This window comes from Fukomys damarensis, unplaced genomic scaffold (genome assembly GCF_012274545.1).
Source record: "Fukomys damarensis isolate Sample0158 unplaced genomic scaffold, DMR_v1.0_HiC HiC_scaffold_7, whole genome shotgun sequence".
In the NCBI taxonomy this organism is placed as follows: Eukaryota; Metazoa; Chordata; class Mammalia; order Rodentia; family Bathyergidae; genus Fukomys; species Fukomys damarensis.
Genome location: NW_022900919.1, coordinates 4,754,788 through 4,775,539, shown reverse-complemented (window position 1 = coordinate 4,775,539; position 20,752 = coordinate 4,754,788). Strand labels below are relative to the sequence as shown.

Sequence of the window (20,752 nt, the reverse complement as noted above, 5' to 3'; positions counted from 1 at the left end):
TAAATGAAAAATGGGGCTCACATCTGTTTTGGAATTCTTTACCTAAGCGATGTGATGTTTCTTCTCGTATCTTGCTCATTTTTAGTAGCTACTTGGTCTTTGTATTCATATGTGCTAAGGGAATTATATAGTATCCTTTACAGATGTATAAGGAACAAATATTTCATACCTATTTTTTTACAATTTTAATTATCCTTTATTTCAACAGAATGTATCATATTTCTGCAAATCACTTGATCAATAATCTTACCTTTGAGTTTTGTGTACTAGTTTTTTTGTTTGTTTGTTTTATATTATTATTAATTTATTTATTTTGGATACCAGGGATTGAAGTCAGGACCTTGCCCTTGTGAGGCAGGTAGCAGAACCACTCAGCTAAATCTGCAGCCCTTGTGTACTAGTTTATAATGCCTTCCTGATTCCATTTCTTAATGAAAAATATTCTTGCTTTCCTAGGATATTTGAGACTGGTTATGTAGGATTTATTTAGTTGGAGTTAGGGCTGCAGTTTATTTTTTTCCAGACAGATGCAAACTGTCAACAACAAATATTGAATAATCTATTTTTTTCTCATTCATTTGAATTGTTACCATCATTCTGATTAAGGGCCCTTACATTTTGCATTCTATTTTTTGATTTCTCATTCTATTTTCTTGATTTCTTTATTTATATACCAGTGATACAATTCTAAATCTGTGAATACTTACATTAGTATATTTTAATATTTGAATATATTTTCTATTCTTATTATTCTTCATATAGAGCACTTTCCTCCTTTTGTGCATTTTCCTTTTAAATTCTAGAATCAGCTTGTCTGCCTTCAAAGGAAAGAAAAGAAAACCTTGTTGGTGCATTAATTGGACCTCAATTACAGGTTAATGTGAAAATAGTTGACATGTACTTATTGTGTCTTTTAATCTAAGAATGTTGTATATGACTTCCCATTTGTTTAAGAGTTCTTTAAAGTCTCTCAATAGCATTGTATAGTCTTTTTCATAAAGTTTTAATTTCCCTTTTAATCCAAGGGTTTTTCAGTTAATATAAGATCTTATGAATTTCTTATTTAAAAATCCAGGATAAGTATTTTCTACTGTCTGCTCTTCCTCTTGTCAAAACAATAAGCTTTAATTGTTAGGTACACGGCTGAGGCTTTTGTATACTAATTTTGTACACTGCCTTTTTATTGAGCTCTCTTGTTTGTCTTATGACATTTGAGTCTGTTCAGTTATTCCAGTATTTGTTCATATAAACTATGAGCAGAGATACTTTACCTCTACCTTCCAAGTTCTCTATACCTTATTTCTTCCTACTTTTTGAGCTTGTACCACCACAGAAATGGTCAACAATTACAGTGATGTTTACTGTCCTGATCTGGTTTCTGCCTTTAATGGGAATGCTTCTGATAGTCCATCGGGCATAGTGATAAATTTGGGGTTTATATTAATGAATGAATGGATGGATGGGTGAATGTATAGATGAATGATTGAATATATGCACACATATAGTTTTAATCTATCATAATTTTTAAAATAGATTTTTTGTAAATCCAAGAATGAGTACTGAAGGTAATTAAAAAGTCCTCTAGATATTTGTCAAGATGATCCTATAGAATTTCATTCCTTATTTTTATTTAATGCAAAGCATAGTATGACTATATAATAAAGTAAATAAATATGTTTTGAAATATTAAGCCATCTGGGTCTTACTGGAATAATACCATATTATTAGTTTATGTTTTATTTAAGAGATTTATATTTATATTCATGATAAAGACAGATCTGTACCTTTTCTGCTGTCTTGTATGAGATTACTATAATTTTTTATTAAAAGAATGTGGGAAAATGTCCTTTTCAACCTGTGCTCTGAATAATTTAAATATTGCTGCATGTATGCAGTCCTTCAAATTTTGTAAACATTTCTCTGTGAAAGTGAGGGGGCCTGTGTTTGAATAACTTGCTTGGGCTGACAGTTTTTTTCTGGCTGTTCTGTGAAAATTTTCAACCTTGACTCTTCTTATGATTATTTTGCTGGTTTCCCCTGGAGATTTCCTTGGCTATCATTCAGTTTATTCAGGTTCTTTCATTTGTTTTCACAAAATTGAGCAATTTTTTCTTTTAAAGAATTATTCTTCAGCTTTGGTATTTTAAAACATTGTGGGGTTTTTGCCTCTTGATTACAATGGCTAATGGCTTCTGGATTTTATGTCTAAGAATCTGATTTTGGAATTATTAATTCTAACTTTTTGGTGTGTTTCTACTTCATTGTTGTGTATTTTGTCCTTACTAATGCTATCCTCTAATTTGTTTTTAAAATCTTTATTCTAAGCATTGTTTTAGTTGTATCACATGGACTTTATGTATATTTCATCATCATTATTTTACTTTACATAGTTTTGTTTTAATTTCCTTTTTAATGCAACAGTGTTTGATTTCTATGGTATTATTGTATTTAATATTTTTAAGATTTATCTAAGGATACAGGATTAGAAAATGTTCTTTCTATTTTCTTTTAATTTTTAAAATGTATTGAGGTTTTTCTTTTAGATTACTCTGTGGTCAATCTGGTGTATATTTCCTGGGATCTTACAATAGTAACGATTCATTCTCTGAAGTGTGGAGTTTTGCATGTGGATAGATCAGTGAATTACTCTTATATCATGTGTGTATAATTACATGTACAGTTCACATGAGATCTATGTGTCGAACTCTATACTGATCAATGTTTATAACTCACCTGATCGATATTTGATAAATTATGTGATTTAAATATTTTCTAGTCTTTTTGGTGATGACGTTGACTCTCAAGGACTGAGTGTTAAGCACTAAGATCTTCTACTACTCTTTCCTGTGTGCTTTTCAGTTTTTGATTGTTTAAATGTTGACGTTTTGTCCCCGGGTACAATTTTCCATGAAATCGCTGTGGATTACACCATTTTTCAGTATAGGCAGCTTTCCTTTGAATTTTAAGGATGAACATATTTTCTCTCTCCAGATCAGAGCTATCCTGGCCAGGTCATTGAATCAGTGTGAAGAGAGACTAGGTGAAGCAGCCTCAGCTCTGTGCATAGAGGTAGGGAAGACAGGCTAGGAGATCCGGGGAATCACTACGTACTTCTGGACCATAGGATTTCAAGCTGGAAAAGAATTAAAGATGAGTTGTCAACATGTAGCCACTGAGTGTACAAGAGGGAGATACTCGGGGGAGGATTTTTACAGAGAAAACTATTCAAGAAAATATTTGGGGGAACCGGAGCACCTGGCAGAGAAAATGTGGAGGTCTGTCTGAGTGGAGCGGCTTCATCCAAGACAGGCATGGGCCAGTGTGTTTGTGTCTTCCCCCGAGGCCAACAGTGCGGACAGTTCAGCAGGAAGGGGGCTTAAGTGAACCTGGTAATCTGCATCTTGCTTCTCCCTCTGCTCTCTCCTCCCTTACTCCCTTCCCTCCTTCACTCTTTCTCCTTCTACCTCTCCCTTTCTCCTTCCTTGCTTTCTCCCTCCCCCCCTTCTTTCATGATACTAGGGATTGAACCCAAGGTCTTTGCACTGAGCTACCTCCTCCCTTTTTAAAATTTTGAAACTGGATCTCACTGAATTGCCAAATGCACAGGCCGGGCTCAAATTTGTGATCTTCCTGACTCAGCCTCAGTATTTTAGGCACCGTGTCTGGATGACATCATTTTCTTTAAAAAGTAGTTTTGAAATCTCTGCAGTGTTCTTCCTCCTTTCCATTTCCCCATGACTCGGACCTCTCCGTTCACAGCCTGTCCTGTAATCACACGGCGTCTCACCGGGACGTCTTTACTCTTGATGAGCTCTTATTTCAAATGTAGGAATACAGCTTCCTTTCCTATCTTCGGGCAGCGATGCCGAACTGACTGAGAATGCTGTGTTCCCTTGAATCCTGCCCCTGTGACAAACATCTTTACATATCTCTGTCCTACCTGCTTTCTCTCCATCAGCAATCTGATGGATGCCGCCAGTCCGTTGCTTGGTGTCAGGTCTTCTGTGCAGGTCCAGGCTATTTTTCTCTGCATGGTTCATCTTTGAAGGGAGATGATCCACAGTCGCTCTGAGAGAGTATGCGGGGGATGAGGTGGGATGAGACAGGAAACAGATTGGGGATGATGGCTACTGCTTTACCTTGGATTTGTCTCTGATGTCCTCCACCAAAATCTTCTGTTTCCTTCGTCTGAGAATCCCCATCCCAGGCTTATCCTCTCATGTCCTTCCTAGGCTTTGTATAACATCCTATCCCTTAAGAAAGGTGCCTTGAGATTGTGGCCATTTCCTGCTTTACTTAAAACAAAGGTAGCCCTTTTATCTATTTTGTTTTGTGTGTAGATGTTCCTGGATTTACTACAGCATTGTGTTTCTATCAACCCATCATAAGTCAGAAGTAAATACTCTTAACCCCCCAAATAACACAGCTTAGCCTAGCCTGCTCTTATCGTGTGGTTTATTACACATTGTACTGAATGAAAATCAGAATGCTTGTACGGATATACTTTTGCATCATGTTAAAGTTGAAAAATTTTTCAGTCAATTATCATAAATTGGGGCCATCTGCTTGTGTGTGCACATGCATGTGCATGTTGGTGGTGGATCTGAAGGACAGTACAGTAAGGAAAATCATCTTTAAACAGAAGGCGATTTATGTTTTTCTCAAGCAAACTCCCCTGAGTTTCCCTTACATGAACTGGAAGGGGGGCTAACAGTGGAAGCAGAAATACTGCCAGTTTTATCAATTTTTTTAAAAAGAGGACTCAACACTTACTACTTTGACAAGTATTTTTAGAAGAGCAGGGGATACTTCAGAGAGGCCCAGCTCGCCTTGCTGACCTAGTAAAAGCCCCAGTGAACCTGCTATGAGACCTCTCACATCCGTTCTCCCCATGGTCCTCTGAGCCTTCCTGGTTGGACAGAGAAGGATAAGGATAGGAAAAAATTGTCAGGTTGAGAGAGCAACAGGAATGAGAGCCAGGGAAGGAGTTAGGAATACCAAGACAGGAGGGCAATCAAATCTGCTAATTTCCCACCACGAAGTTAAGTATTGCATTGATGATTCAGAATGATTATTTCAGTCTTTCTACTTAAACACAGCAAAGAGGACAGGGAATGTTTTTCTGCTGGTTATTATGATGAGGAACGTAATTACTGTGACTGTCCACAGTTTCTGAAGATTGCTTTCCATCAAGCCCTCGCTCTGTGGCTTTACTGCGAGATGAGGACATGGCCCTGGACCCTGGATGAGTCTCTGGGTCCATCGGCACCAGTTCCACATGGATGATGAATCTGTCGGGTGATTTGTGGTTGTTCATTTGTTTCCTGTAATGAGCACAAACTCCTTGCCACATTCAAATAAAAGCTCAATTATATCTCCGTATTCACAAATGCTGTTACCTTTTTGTCCGGCTATAAATGTTAATGAGTTTGCTATTGCTTTGCAAAGTTTAGAAATAAAATGCTTTGGACAGATGCTGTATAATGTGAAGTCCACTCTGCTTTTTATTTGGGGACCGAGCATCTCAACTATTTTACCCTTTATGGCCTTTCGTTTTAGAATACGGCTTGCTTTGCATTATTTGCCTCACTTTTTGGACGTAGTGTAACAAGGACATTAAATATAACTGAGCAGCATTGGAGAAAATTGCATCGAATCAGCTGAAGAGAACTGAAGGATGTGTTTATGGGCTAGATGTTTTGGAGGAGATACTAAGGCTGACAGCCTGATAAAAATTTAATAGCTGCACTTACTGATTTGCCACAGGCTCTCAAGGTCTCTGTGAGAAGAACAAGTACTGGAGCTTGCAGAATGGGTTCTCAAGTGTTAATCACCGGCTGATCTCTAGACTGAGAAGTCTGCCACATCTGTCCATCTGAATTTGGTTTCATTTTTCTCCGAATCACTTGATTTGTACGAATTCAGTTACTCTAGAAAAAGGAAAGCCAAAGTAACTGTCTGTGGAAATCTAGATTTCTTTTTGACTTAGAGGCTCCTTCTCAATAATGACAAAGTTAATATTCGTTCTTCCTGCATTCAGCCCGGCCACTTCCCTTCACCAAAGAGGAAACCAAGGCTCAGAACCAGTGGCACATGGACCTGCAAGGCCTACCGGCCTCGCTCAAGGGTAGCTGCCGGGGTGGATCTGAGCCTGCTGTGCACAGAGGCGCTGTGCTGGGGTCGGGGAGCTCGGAGACAAAGACGCGGCCAGCCCCGTAGGGCCTCTCCTTCCTTACCTGGAGCATGGCAGTCACAGCACAGCCAAGACCAAGGTGGGCAGAGGCGCCTCCCTCACCTAAGAGCGAGAGGAGAGCCAGGGAGGCCGTGGAGCCCTTGCAGAAGGCTCGTGGCTGAAGGGAGGTCTAAGCTGAACTAGAAGCGGTGGGAGGCTGAAGAGTGCGGGGTACCCACCGTGGGATGCTCGGCAGAGAACCGATTGCTAAAATCAGGAGATCTGTGAGGAATAACCCAGACAAGAATTTACAGACTGCGGTCAAACTCGAGATGTAGGGAGAGAAACTGAAAAATCTGATTCCTCCCCACGTGGCCGGATCTCAGCCCTTCTAGTTTTGGTCTCCGTGGGTTTGAGGCTGTCGGACACTTAGCGGCATCCCTCAATATTTATCCCTTTGTGACGACTGCTCGACTCCAAATAATGTCCATCCGTGCCGGAGCCTGTGTCAGGCTGGGTGACGCCCCCTCACGCTGTGCCCCACAATGCGTTTATGCATCCGTCCACTGGAGAGTAATCGGGTCGATCCCGCTTTGGGCCATCGTCAGTAAGCCGCGCTGAACAGAGCCGTGGACGTTGGTCCTCAGCGGGAGACTTGTGACATTCCTTCCTAGCCTCTGTTCTGCATTACTAAATTGTATTACCAATTAAGCTTACGGGTACAGTTCAGATATACCTAACGGTCACTTTCGTCACAGAGACTTTGTGCCCGCACACGATGCAGCGGGATTCAGATCTTCCCAGGCTCCTCCCTCCCTTCTACCCCGCCTCCCTTCCTGATTCACAACGTCTGCGTTTTCATTTCATCTTTCTTTTCTCATGTGTTTGTTTTCCTTTCCTCCCTTTCCTTCTCTACCCTCCCTTGCTGCGCTTCCCATTTGAACCTTTTCTTCCTACCTCACAATATCTATAATCCTTTTTTGTCCTTATTTACACCTTCGGTTTCTCCCATCGGAGAGAAGATACAGTGTTTACACATGTGCGACCGAACGATCTATGTTTCTTAAAAGTGTGGTCTCTTCCTCTGTTCAGCCATGTTGACTGTCCTTTCTCCCTGCTCTTGCCTTGAGTGGCATTATATTTCTGATAAGTGAAAAAGTACAGTGGATATGGTACTTCATTTAATGATAAGATAAACACAAATCTTGGGCAAATCACTTAATTATTTTATAACTTAATCTTTCATCTATAAAACCAAAATGCCATTACCTACCTCCTTGGCTCATGAAGAAAAGGTGTGATGACATCATGAAAACAACCCAAAATCTGTGAGATCTGGGCACATAGCCTGTCACATAATAACTGCCCAACAAGTGGAGGCTGGTACTCCACTGTCCGCCCTTAGGGCCAGGGAGTAAGGCAGAACATGTGTATCTGGGGTGGGGGAATGGCCAGGCACAGGTTCAGAGTCAGGGACGCTGTGAGATCAGACACGTACTTCTGTATCTGTGCAGATGATTTCTGGCAATAGTAAAATGTCCAAGTGCCGTGTCATGGGGTATTCAGGGAGACTGTATTGCAAGAGAAAAACTCAAAGCCTAGACAGTAAGAGCTCATAATTCCTCAGTTCCCCTGCCCTGGTGCCCTTCCCAGGATGGCCTGGGTAGCACAGTCCCCAGAAGGGGACCCACTTTGTTAAAATTGAAATGTGTCCCTCCTGGTCATATGTTAACTTCCTGAACTCCAGTACATCAGAGTGTGACTTTCTTTGAGATGGGAGTTAAAACCAGGTCCTTAAGTGCACCCTAACCAATACCACTGTGTCCTTATAAAAGGAGGAAATAAAAACACGAGGGTTCACTATGCAAAGCAATGACTGAAGATGTACAGGGAAAAGGCAAGAGCTTGGAACAGGCCCTCACAGCCTCAGAAGGAACCAAAGCTGCTCACAATAAATATCTGCTGGCTGAGCTGTGGTATTTTGTTAGAATAGCCCAGAAAAGAAATTCACCCCCCTACAGCCTTTTCACCGTGGTGGTGATGGAAAGCTCACGTGCCAGGAGACTCCGAGTCGGCAGAACACGAGCAAACAGTGATGACCCGGCGGGCTTCTGATCTTAGAGACAGTTCCACAGCGTGAGTACATCTGTGTCGTGCACCGCGGCACAAAGTCTCTGTTGGTGTCAGACTGCTGGGTTGAGGCTGTGTACCAGCCAAGCTTTGCAAGGACTCTGTGATGGTCACCCAAGAACCAAATCCCCCAAATGTGCACCCATCAGGATGTACCCTTCATCTCCCGCTCACAGAGCTCTGCTCGGCACACAAGTCAGTATCCATCTCTTTTAGTAAACTATGTATGTAATTTTCAAACAGTTTCATAAAGAATTTAAAAGAAAAATGATTTAAAAGTCTTCCACAGAAAGTCCAGTTGACAGCAAAATGGCTTTTTCATTATAGCGCAAATAAAAGCATTTTGTTTCTGGCTGAAAATTGTATAATATATTCTTCCACTGATGGCTGCAGTATTGCATTTTAATGAGCACTCTTACAGTCAATTCAGTCATTTATTAAAAACAGATTCACCATTTTGGCCATGAGGATCAATTGTTCATTTGAAGGAGAACGATAATACGATTTGTCTTCCATAACGTGAAGTTGTAGAAAGCTCCTTGGGATGCAGATGTCTCCCGGCCTGGTTTCTCTATTAAATTCCTCACCCTTCTAAACCAAGGGTGTTTCTTTGACTTCAGCAGTGATTCCAGAAGGCGGCTTTCATTTCGGAGAGCCCGAAGCTATGCCTGTGAGGCTTTAAGGCTGGCAGGGCTGACGCCAGTGCCTGCTTCCTGGCCGTGCTGCCTGCTCCCCAGCGCACACACACAGAGGCGCTTTACCTAAATGCTTGTCTTCATTCTAATCCCACATCTCACTTTGTCCACAGGCAGCCCTGGAACATTCTGTGCTACAGGGTGCTGTGCCCGGCTCCCTCTGCTCCTGGAGAGGATCGGTGGGCACACTCTGGTTGGCAGGGAGCTCTGCTGTGCAGCGTCCTACTCAGGGATAGGGTCTGCCTGTGGCATCTTAAACCTCTTTCCATTTGTTTTTCTTTGGGGGCTTTGTTTTGTTTTGTTTTGCTTTTGAGACAGGGTCTCACTATGTAGTTGAGACTGACCCGGAACTCACTATGTAGCCCAGGCTGGTCTCAAACTCACAGCGATCCCCTTGCCTCAGCCTCCTGAGTTCTGGGATTCCAGATGTGTGCCACCACACCCGGCCATCACTATATGGCCCAGGCTGGTCTCAAACTCACAGCGATCCCCTTGCCTCAGCCTCCTGAGTTCTGGGATTCCAGATGTGTGCCACCACACCCGGCCCACTTTCCATTTTTTGAAAATTCATTTCACAGTACGTATTCGATCATAAGAACTGTGAATTAATCCATTTCACTCTGACTTCCCGTAGGTTCAGACCTTACACTTTGGTTCCTACTTGTCCTCCCTATGTCATCGCCCCACCGTGTCCCTTCCCTGGAAGTTCATTATAGGTTTTCAGTTCAGATTTTGTTGTTGTTTCCACACATGAGAGAAAACATGATACTTAATCTTTCTGTGTCTGCTAATTTTGTTTAACACGATAACCTCCAGTTCCATTTATTTTCCTGAAAATGACATGGTTTCATTCTTCTTGGCGACTGAATAAAACTCGGTTGTGTAAATATACCATTTTTTAAAACCCCATTCCTCTGTTGATGGTCATGTAGGCTGATTCCATATCTTACTACTGTGAACTGTGCTTCAATAAACACGAACAGGCAGATGTCTCTTTGCATGCTGGCTTCGTTTCCTTTGGGTCCACATCCAGGAGTGGTACAGCTGAATCCTAGGGTAGCTCTATTTTTAGCTTTTTGAGGAACCCCCATCCTGTTTTCCACAGTGGCTGTACTGATTTACATTCCTACCAACAGTGTGTAAGGCTCCTTTTTCTCCACATCCTGCATTTACTTTGTTATTTTGATAATAGCTACCCTGACGGGGATGAGCTGGAATCCTGGTTTTGATTTGCATTTCCCTAATAGCTAAACATGTGGACATATTTTTACTACACTTATCCCTGCATAATAATCAAATTATGAAAGTTAACATGTCCATCTCCTTAAATGTTTTTAGAAATTTTCTGATTAACCCATAATAATGATATTTGTAGGGCTTGTAGGGTCAAATGTGATATTTCAGTACATGTATCCAATTGTGTTGATAAAATTGGGGTATTTAATGTTCCTATCTCCTTGTGATAACTTTGTGTTTTGAGCCTTCAAACTCTTCTCTTCTAATTAACCCTAAAATAAGTATTAGGTTATGGTATAATTCAAATTTTTCAGGAATTACAGCTCTTATTTCTGCTGATCTGATTTTTCTCTTTCTTGGTGACAAGTAGGCTATCCATAAAATGGTGCTGTTCATTCAAATGTGAATGGGAAATTAAAGGATTTAAATATAACCGGGGCAGAATTTTCCTAACTTTTATTATTCAGATCCACATTTTGTGTAGAAATAACGAAAGTCATAATACTTACGAGCTCTCACTAGGGCCATGTAAACTGCTAATATCTTGTTAAGACAAAAGGAGAAGAGTTCAATTTGTTAAATGCACTCTGCGTCAAGGACTCTGGGTTTCACTGCAGTACATGTCCACAAATGAGCTCACCATTGAATACTTGCTCTATTCTCAAGAAAGGTATTTTTCTATTATTTTACCTCCTCCTCTGTTTCCTTCATTCTCGGAAGCAACTAGGCTCTCTGAGATGGCTCTTTTCAGATAACTCTAGTAGACAATCTGTAGTATTTGCAACTCATAAGGTGGTTTTGATGATTAAATGAAATAACTAATGAAAAAAAATGCTTTGTGCAAGGTCTGGCTCTTGTTTCCTATTTGAAATCCCATGCTGAAAATACTGTGGACATGCAGATCCAGGTCAGAAAACCTCGCCAAGGCAGTGCTGGAGAGCTCTGCCGACCCATCTGTTTCTTCCATCCTTTTTTTTTCAGAAGAAAGAGTGTTTATTTCCCCACTGAAACTTCCATCGTGTGCATCCTCCAAATAGGAATATCCTTCTGTAAAACCACAACCTCCATCCAAGCTAAGAAAATTACAGGTAAATTCCTAGTATCTTCTGATACAAGGCTGCATTCATATTCCATCAGCTGCCTCAAAAATGACTTTGATTAAAGCCAGAGAACAATACTCATCCACGCTTGACCTTCTTTAGTGCATCTCTTAAACACAGAACATCTTCCTCGTTTTTCTTTCTTATATACTGACTTGCTGAAGAATCCATAAGATTGTTCCATATTCTGGAAATTACTGGCTGATTCTTCAATTGTCCATATTTTGTGCAACTGAGAAATTAGACTTTAAAACTCACCTAGGTTTACACTAAATATTTTTGGCAAGAACACAGGGCCTGTGTGTCTGCTCTCCCACCACCTCAGGAAGGACATGGTATTAAGTGGCTTGGCCATGCTAATGTGACCAGGTGGCTGAGTCTAGCCTTCCCTTCCCAGTTAGCAAGCACTCTGTGGGGTGATGTCCACAGAACTACAAGAATATCTTCCTCCTTATCCTCCTGCCACAGTGCTTGTCAGCCTCCCTTGATGACCCTTGTCAGAGTCTCTTGTTTTACCACAGTTCCCAAATCGGTCTAATTTGGTCTTCTTTCTGCATTTATTTATTTATTATTTATTTCCCTTTCTCTTCTCACCCCTTATAATGACTACAGAACTGCTTCTATGAAAGCATCGATTACTGAAATCCTTCAACCCAACACTTCCTTTGCTGGGTTGCGCCCTAAGCGGGAGTTTTGGAGGTAATCACATCCGAAGAGCAGGGTGTCTTATCTCACTGAAACCCTGGCTAAGCTCCTCAGCTCTGGCTCCAGAGACAACTTCAAGTCATCCTTAAATTTTAATGGTAGACTTGGAGCCAGAACGTGATAAATTTATACATTTTTCAGATAATTATAGACTCATATGCAAATCTCAGAAATAATAGAGATCCCATGTTCTTTCTGCTCAGCCCCACAGTAGTAATATCTTGCATAACAGAACAGGACAATATTGCAAGCAGGAGATTGTCACTGATGCAATCTGCAGCCCTTACTCAGATTTCGTCTGTTTTGTATGCACTTATTTGTAGGGAGATATTATGTCTACTCAGTTGTACCTTACTTTTGTTATTTATACGTCTGTGTGATGACCACCACAGCCAAGACACAAAATGAATCCATCTTTTACTAGAGTTACAGACTATTCTCATTGCTAACGGGGGGCAGCTACTAATTTGCTCTCTCTGTGCACATTAATGGTACCCTTTAGGGTGTGCCTTTAAAACTGAAATTTAACTTTCAGCACTATTTTAAGCTCCACCCAAGTTTTTTGACTGTTTGTTCCCCTTCTCATTCTTGAGCATAGTCTATGTCATGAATATACCACACTTTTCCTATTCACCCTCTGAAAGACTTTGCGGAGTTTCCAGTGACTATGGATAAAGTTGCTACGAAAATGTATATATGAACTTTGATCTGGACGCACGTTTTTATTTCCCTGGGATAATTTCTAGGCCATATACTAAGTGCATTGTGTTTCTAAGAAAGTGGCAGAGTCTCCCATGGTGGTGACCGCTGTAAGCTTTCACGTCTGTCGACAATGTGTGGGTGACCACAAGGGCATCCCCACCAGGACTTGGTGTCCCTGTGCTTTCACTGTTGTCTTTGCTGTTTGCTCATTTTAGCCTGATAGGCGGGCAGTGGCAGTGCATTGTAATTTTAATCTGCATTTTCCCTTCGGTGTCCTCATTTGTCATCTCTTTTGTGCAATGTGTCTTGTCCATTTTCTCTTTGGGGTTTTGGTATTTTTAAGTGTTGGCTTTGGAGGTCCTTTATGTTCTACATACAATTCATTTGCTGATGTGTACTTAGTAAATACTTTCCCCAGCCCTTTATTCTTTCCATGTGCACTTCTACAGAGCAAAAGATTTATTAATTTTATTCTTTATAAGTCGTATACTTTTGGTGCCAAGTCTTAGAAAAATCATTGCATAATAAAATGCCCTGAAGATTTTTCTCCAATATCTTTTCTTTTTTTGTGTGCTTGGGATCTAACTCAGGACCTTGTGCTTATGAGGCAGGCGTGGCGCCACTGAGCTGAATCCCCGGCCCTCTCATCCACAGATACTGAAGAACCACTGTATTCCTTATTACATTGTGTGGAAATAAATACACAATATATTATATATTATACATCACAAATAACATATACTACATATATATTGTAAACATCACATCTATATCACATATACATTAAGACTATCTGCAGATAGATAGATGGATAGATAGATAGATAGATAGATTATACAGGTGGGTGTACCTGAAACCCCTGCAGTCTCCTGACTGGTAGGAGTGTCCTTGTCTTTACTCATGAAAATGCCTCCTCTTGCGTTGGTCAGATTTCTATCACTATAACAAATACCTGAGATAATCATTCAGAAGGATTTATTTTGGCCCACAGTTTGGAAGTTCCGGTCTGACTGCCCCTTTGCTGTCAGGCACACGGGGGTAGTACATGGCAGAGTGAAACTGCACACTCTGTGGGGTGAGGAAGGAACCAGGATCGCATCACCTTCTTTGAGGGCACAGTCGCAGTAACTAGGCGATGCCCCATTGGGTCCTATCTCGGGAGCATCTCACCACCCAGGGGCCTAAGGCTCTAACTCAAGGACCCTTAGAGGACATTCCAGGCCCAAACCCCAGCACAAGCACGGCTGAGGTCTGGGCTGATGCTTATGAGGTGGCTCTTGGCAGGTGGAATAGACAGCTTCGGGATTGGAGCAGCTGCCCCAGGGTAAGAGCTGTCAGCTCCAGCCCCTGATATGGAGCTCACTTCCCAGTAGCTTCGTCTCATGTACAAGATGAATTTCAATACAAACTCTGCAACAGTGAGATTTCAAATGGTTCTTTGCCATGAGCATCAATGTGGGTGCTTAATAAATCTTCCCAAGCCACAAGCTACAATCCCGTCCCCTTCCAGGGACCCCTCAATGGTGGAATCATCACTCTTCCAGTCGTAGGACCGTATGTCTAGCTCAAGTCTGTAAATATGTAGAACAGAGCTCCTGCTGGAGTGAGTGGCCTGCTTCACTATCTCTGCTTTAAAGAGTTCCCACCCAACCCAGCATTGCCTCCTCATTCAGTCTCAGGTGAAAGGTGGCCAACACTGAGGCAGATACCTGCCAGGCACATGTGTAGGAATCAATACCTGCAGTGGCAGGGCCCATGGCACTGTGTAAGGCACAGCTCTGAAAGCCCACACTGTAGGGGACCCCACTGAGAGGTAGCAACAACGTTGTGGGCCACCTTAGCCCACAGAAAAGTGCTTGAAGAGTACTCCGAAGGGACCCTTGTACTCTCCAATAGGGAACAGGCCTATTAGGTGTCGAGTTTCTTTCATTTTGGTGTGGGCAGTCAAGGGTGGCGATTTTTGTTAGACCATAAGAATCCTCTGGTTAATGTTGGGAAGCCTTTTAGGAACCACACTGGTGAGATGGTTCCTTGAGCCTATCAGGACTTTAGCAAGTCCTCCAGAGCTTCTGATCCTCAATGACTTTAACAACCGCTGGTCTAGAGTAGGGGCTGGAAGTGACTTGTTTTTCTAAATCTCCCTTATTGGAACACACCACAGTGCACCTACTTTATTATACTATTTAAACAGTAGGGGAAGCAGTTATAATAGAGCCCATAGGACTGTAAGCCTGCACATTATTTGACCTTATAGAAAATACTTGCTAACCCTTGTCAGACCATTGGATAGGGTGCAAATTTTTTAAGGCTTCATTTGGCTTTGGATTTTGGAATACGGCTCTTAGATGCTATCGATTCCAGAATCCTAGTTCCTTCTCTCTACGTCTACCTGTGCTATGTTTGCATGTGTAGTGATGGCCAACATCATCCTAGCATTGTGAAAGCTGCCTGTCAGTTTTCAGGCAATGTCTGTAAAAGATAAACTGAGGCACAGTAAAAGGTTACAGTGTTTATTTGAGCAACAATGATTCATGGATCGGCCAGCTCTGAACCAGCTCAGGAGCCCCACTAAGGGTCTGGGGGGGGGAGTAAACAAATGGAGTCTGAAGGAAAGAAAAGAAAACATTTGATTGATTACAGTTTGGCAATTGTCTGATTCGGTCTAAACCACTGGAAAGTTTCTAGTTGTATAATCACATTGTTGATCGCTTCTGATTGGTTGGGCTTAAATTCTCTTTTTCTTTAGTGCAGGCATTTACAAGAAATAGTTCAAGTTATGTTTCACTTATGTTTGCAAACCCAGGTAGAGGTCACCTAGAAGGCCTAATTGGCTTTGTCTATTCTGGGATTCTTCAGCCTTGTAATCTGTTTTAATTTGTTTTAACAAGAACAAATACAGAAGACTCAGGATTCAGGAACTGGCATGTAAATGTTGAAACATGGTAAACATGAAAATTGTGCCCAGCTCTAAATGTTTCAGCATTGGCTGAAAAGGAAGAAGCAGCTCTCACAATGCTAGAACGATGCTAATGGCTGTCACTGAAACACAAATACAGCATGCTTGGATGTAGACAGCAGGAACTATATAGTAAACACCATGCCTTCATTTTAGAAAACCACTGGAATGAAATAAGGAAGGAAATGGGCCGGGAGGCCAAAAAGACCCTTTGCTACGGATGTGCAAGAGGATATTCCAGTTATATGCAGATTGCTTACTGCTGTCACACAGAAAACACTGCAAACAGCTTCCAAATAAGATCAGTGGGACGGCTTAGGAGAGATGAGCATGAAGCAGAAACAATCGGTTTGAGGGTCATGTGTAGCTAGAGATGAGGTTTAAGCTCAGAGAGGGTGAGCTCTCAGAGAGCAATGTCAGACAGGACCTCGGAGAGCCTACCTGTGACCTTGGGAGAGGCCAGTATAGCAGACTTCCCAGCTTCTTAAACAGCAAACCAGGAGCGAGGCAATAAATGCTCTTCAAGAATCACAGTGAATGTGAGGCTGAAGGTTCACATTTTTTTTTTTCTGGCCCTCGGTATTGAACCCAGGACTTTCACACTAACCTCCTTCCCCAGCTCTGTTTTGTTTTTTATTTTGAGACAGGGTCTTGCTAAGTCACTAAGCTGCCCAGGCTGGACCTGCGTTTGCAGTCTTCCTGCCTGGGCTCCCAGAATTCGGAGCCTGTGAGCATGTACCCCGTCTGGCTCAAGGGTTCACATTCTGTTAGACAGAGAAGCATGCTCCAGCCCTCCGCTTTTAAAATGTAATGATGGGTGATCACTGGGAGGGATTTACTGACCTTTGGGCCTTGTAATTTGGCGACTCTGATTGCGAAGTCAGTGGCGTTTCACTTCAGCCTTTACAGCCCAAAGATCTTTCAGTGCAGGCAGAAAGGATAGAAATGAGAAGGCTGAGAATTAGTGAGCACGTTTCTAAATTGGCTCAGTCAGCCTCACTGCAATTTAACTAATGTCAAACGAAAAGAAAAAAGATCTCACCATACAGATTTCACGTTCCTTTTTAAAGAATATATATGTATAAGGTGTTTTGGCAAATCTCATGCCTCTTGTGGATTGCTGAAAAATTTACTGTCTTTGTGGTGACAAGAAAAAGGACCAAGAATCGTATGGAATTTTAAAGAATGCCATTTGAAGGATATTACGATTATCAAATAAATTGAAAAGGAGAATTTAGTTGAAGCAAAAACAAAAACAAAAAACCATGACCCTACGTGTGACCAAAGCAAGGAGATGGGCAATGGAGAACCTCTCTCCGAGTTAGTCCACAGCCCTTTGAAAAGAGAAAATTGAAGTTTAATTAATAAATATTTGAGGTGATTTTTCTCCAACAGAAAGTAAAGTTCAAATAAAATAAGCACTGACCAACAAGGTGAAATTACTCAAACTCCAATATCACCGTGAAAGTCGTTCTCTTCTCTTTTAGATTTCCTAGGTTCTCCTCCACCCACCCACTATTTTACAGAAAATACAAGGGTTTTAGGAACAAAGGGCTTGGCTAGAAGTAGGCTTGGCAGGACTGGACGCTGCGGCGGGGAGGGCGCCCTCTGGCGGCAGCCACTGCAGGTCCTGAGTGAGAAAGGATTGAGAAACTGGTAAAGGTGCCTAAGAAGTCTCCCCTGCACCATGTTTTGAAGGACAAAAGCAGGGCTGCATGGTCATAGCCCTGAGAAACCGGCTTGTCATTCAAAAGCTACTTCCGCGATCGTATTGCTTCAATTCCCACTGTTCTCTGGCCATCTTGCTTTCCTCAAGATCTTCCTGGCCCCCACACACCCTTGGTCTGGGTGTGGCTGTTGTTTGCCCCTGTTGTTAACCCTCAGGGCTACTGTCCGGACCTATTGTGGAGAGAGAAGAGAAGAGAGGAGGAAAGGAACTCATCCATTCGGGAAAGGATGATGCTAGGGAAGGAAAAGTAACTAAGTTCTCCCTGGTTGGTCCTTTGAGACCTGGCTTGGGTCTGTGGAGCCAGTCTACACTTGCAGCAGACAGAGCGGAGGACAGCAGAGGGGAGTCCCTGCATGAACTGCAGAACAGCACAGGCATAGAGACCTAGATCCCCTGGGTGTGCAGGAAAGTGGCTCTTCGTTGGGCTGTTCCCGGCAAACCTGTCAATGTTTACGACCATGGTGGGGGACATATTGGCATGAGGGAAAAGAGGAACAAGGAGACAGGGCAGTGCTGGGAGAGAAAAGCAAACTGTAAGCAGAGGGACCCAGGATGTGTCTTTCTGGGATATGGATATGGACTAAAGAGGAGAATAAAAAGAGGAAGGAAGGAAATGTGGAAAGATCAGGTAGCATGGGGAGGCAGGATGGGACACCATGGGGAAAGGGTAAAGCCGGCAAGATATTCACCTTGTGTTTCACTGTCTATCAGGCAGACAGCTGTAAACCCCTCTCTGCCTCTGGGAGACTGCAGAGCAGCCAGCATTTGACATGATAAATTCAGTTAGGGAGCAGAACTGAGCATTGGAAAGGAGCTCTGATGTGCACTGATTTCTGCTCAGCCACCGAGTGCCTTCAGGAGCTCTGTCTGCTTATCACATCTCCCTGGGCAGGGTCACACCAGGGAACGTAGGACACCATTTCTTCAGGACAAAGTGATTTAGCAAGGGAAGGTTGCTCTATTTCCACACTTATTGCCCATGTATATTATTTTCCTAAATATGAAGCAATTGGATTCTTAGGATGTGATTGTGATTCCACCATCCTTCCCCAAACATTGCCCTTGCCTCCTTGTCTGGCTGAGGACCAGCTCGTGACGGCTGCCAGGGAACAGGCTGCATCTCCATCTCCCACAGCAGCCAGGTGAGTGACGCTCCAGGGTCCTCTGCCCACTGCTGCCCCCCCGCACCGCAGCACCAGGTCCTTCTCCAGATGCTGCCTGCGTATGTCAGGAAAGCCCTCCTGAGAAAGACGATCTGCTTTCTCTAGCCTCTCCTCCCTCTAGAGGTGCAGTTCCCACGGCAGAAGTTACAAAGCCAAAGCGTTCAGCTCCACATAAGCGCAGCTCTGAAGCCTGGAATTTCCCCTGTAGGACAAGGAAGTCTCTGGAGCTAATGAGCCCCATCTCCCAAGGGAGGCATCACTTAGAAGCCATTCGAACTGACGTCCTGAGCTGGTGCTCACAGCATCAACCACACAAGCTGGCATATGGGTGAATTTGAAGGGACAGGTTTCTGAGAGTCAAGGAAAGGAAGCATTCCACGTTTTCCAGCAATACTACAAGTGGTATTTTTTTTCCACCAAAAAAAAAAAAAAATAGAAAGAGAAGAAAAAAATGATCAGTTCAGAGACTTCAAGTCTGGGCAATGGAAGCTTGGGTAGGAATGGGCCCAAGATGCCCTGAGTGGGGGTCCTGCACCTGAAGCTGAGCTGTGTTTCACTCCCTATGTGCTGTCTGCAATCTGGGGCAGTGGACAGGACATTCTGCTGCACTCCTTGGTTTCTTGTAAAATAGGCTTCAAGCACTTTACTTTACAATGTTATTTTATAGCTCAGTTGGGGTTCTGCCTGGAGAAGTCCTTGGAAAACGTGTAAAAACTGTCATTTACCTTTCAGCTGTACTAAGCTGTGTGATGTGCACGGAGCGTGCTCACTAGAAATTTCCTGACCAATTATGACTTTCCACCCCGCTCTCCCTTTGCACAGGTAAATTCAGAAATCTTCGCTTAAGCATATCAGATAGACAGATGATAGATGTGATTGTGTTTCTTGTTTGAAATTAAGAAATAACTGTAGATGCACATGCAGTTGTAACGAGTGATACAAGGAATTCCTAAGCTTATTTAACCCAGGTTCCCACAGTGAAATCACATGTAAAATATCACACCCAAGATATTAACATTGATGTAATCTACCAATCTTGTTCAGAGTTCCCTCGTGCTACACTGATTTGTGTGTCTGTATGTGCACTTTTATACATATACTTCTACACAAATTTGCCACATATGTAAGTTCCTGTATCCATCAGGAAGTTAAAAATTAATTTAAGAGCACTGATCAATAAATGCCTTCCTTAAAAGAAGAGAGATACCAAGTAAGTATCCTAATATTATATCTCAAGAAGGAATAAAAAAGAACAATCTAAATCCTGAAATTACAGTTAGCAGAAGAAAGGAAATAATAAAGGTCAGAACCAAAATAAATCAAATAGGAAATTGAAAAGTGTAGAACAAATCAATAAAACTAAGAGGTGATTTCTCTGAAAAATTACAAATTGAAAAACCTTAAGTTAAAAGAAAGACTAAAAATAAATAAAATCAGAAATGAAAGTATAGCTATTACAGAAAGAGAAAAGAATATGAAAGACTATTATGACCAACTATATAACAAATGGGTTAACCCAAAAGAAATAAAGTCCCAGAAAAATAGCATCTACCAAGATTGCATTAGGAAGAAACAGCCTCAACAGATCTATAGCAAAAAGTTGTACTAGTGATTAAAAGTTTCCAAGCAAGAAAACTTGAGAAGAGATGGCTTTGTGTCTAAATTTTACTAGCAGTCAAAGAAGGATTTTAAATAATGCTCCTTAAACTTTTGTAAAAAAGAAAAAAAAAGGACTGGAAGGAATACTTCCTAACACGTTTTATAGATCTAGTATCACTGTGATATCCAAGCTAGATAAAGCTACTACAAGAAAAGAAAACTATAGGTCAGTATCTCTGTTGAACAATGATGCAAGAGAAAAAACCCTCAATAAAGTATAAACAAACAAATTCAACAACACATGAGAGTACATTTCATGGTTCAGTGGGATTTATCTGTACAACTGAATGATGATTTAACACATAGATCAATTGATGTGATGTATCACATTAGCACACTGGAAAGTAAAAAAAATACAGTGTGTCAATCAACACAGAAAACCTTCCAAAGAGTTCAATGCCATTTTGGATAAAAACTGTAAACAGTGTAGGTATAGATGGAAAATTCTTCAATATAGTCAGTGCTGTCTATGAAAAAGCCACAACTAATATTGTAATCAATGGAT

The 20,752-nt window shown here is 41.9% G+C and overlaps 1 long non-coding RNA gene across 1 annotated transcript; it reads right to left on the bottom strand.

Moving 5' to 3' along the window:
* Positions 1-2,560: 2,560 nt before the first annotated feature.
* LOC104872070 lies at positions 2,561-6,618 on the bottom strand. Its single transcript, XR_783042.2, has 4 exons — positions 6,237-6,618; positions 5,754-5,930; positions 3,941-4,068; positions 2,561-3,133 (listed from the first exon to the last, which is right to left on the bottom strand). It is a non-coding gene; the product is annotated as an uncharacterized LOC104872070 (long non-coding RNA).
* Between the last annotated feature and the right edge of the window lie 14,134 nt (positions 6,619-20,752).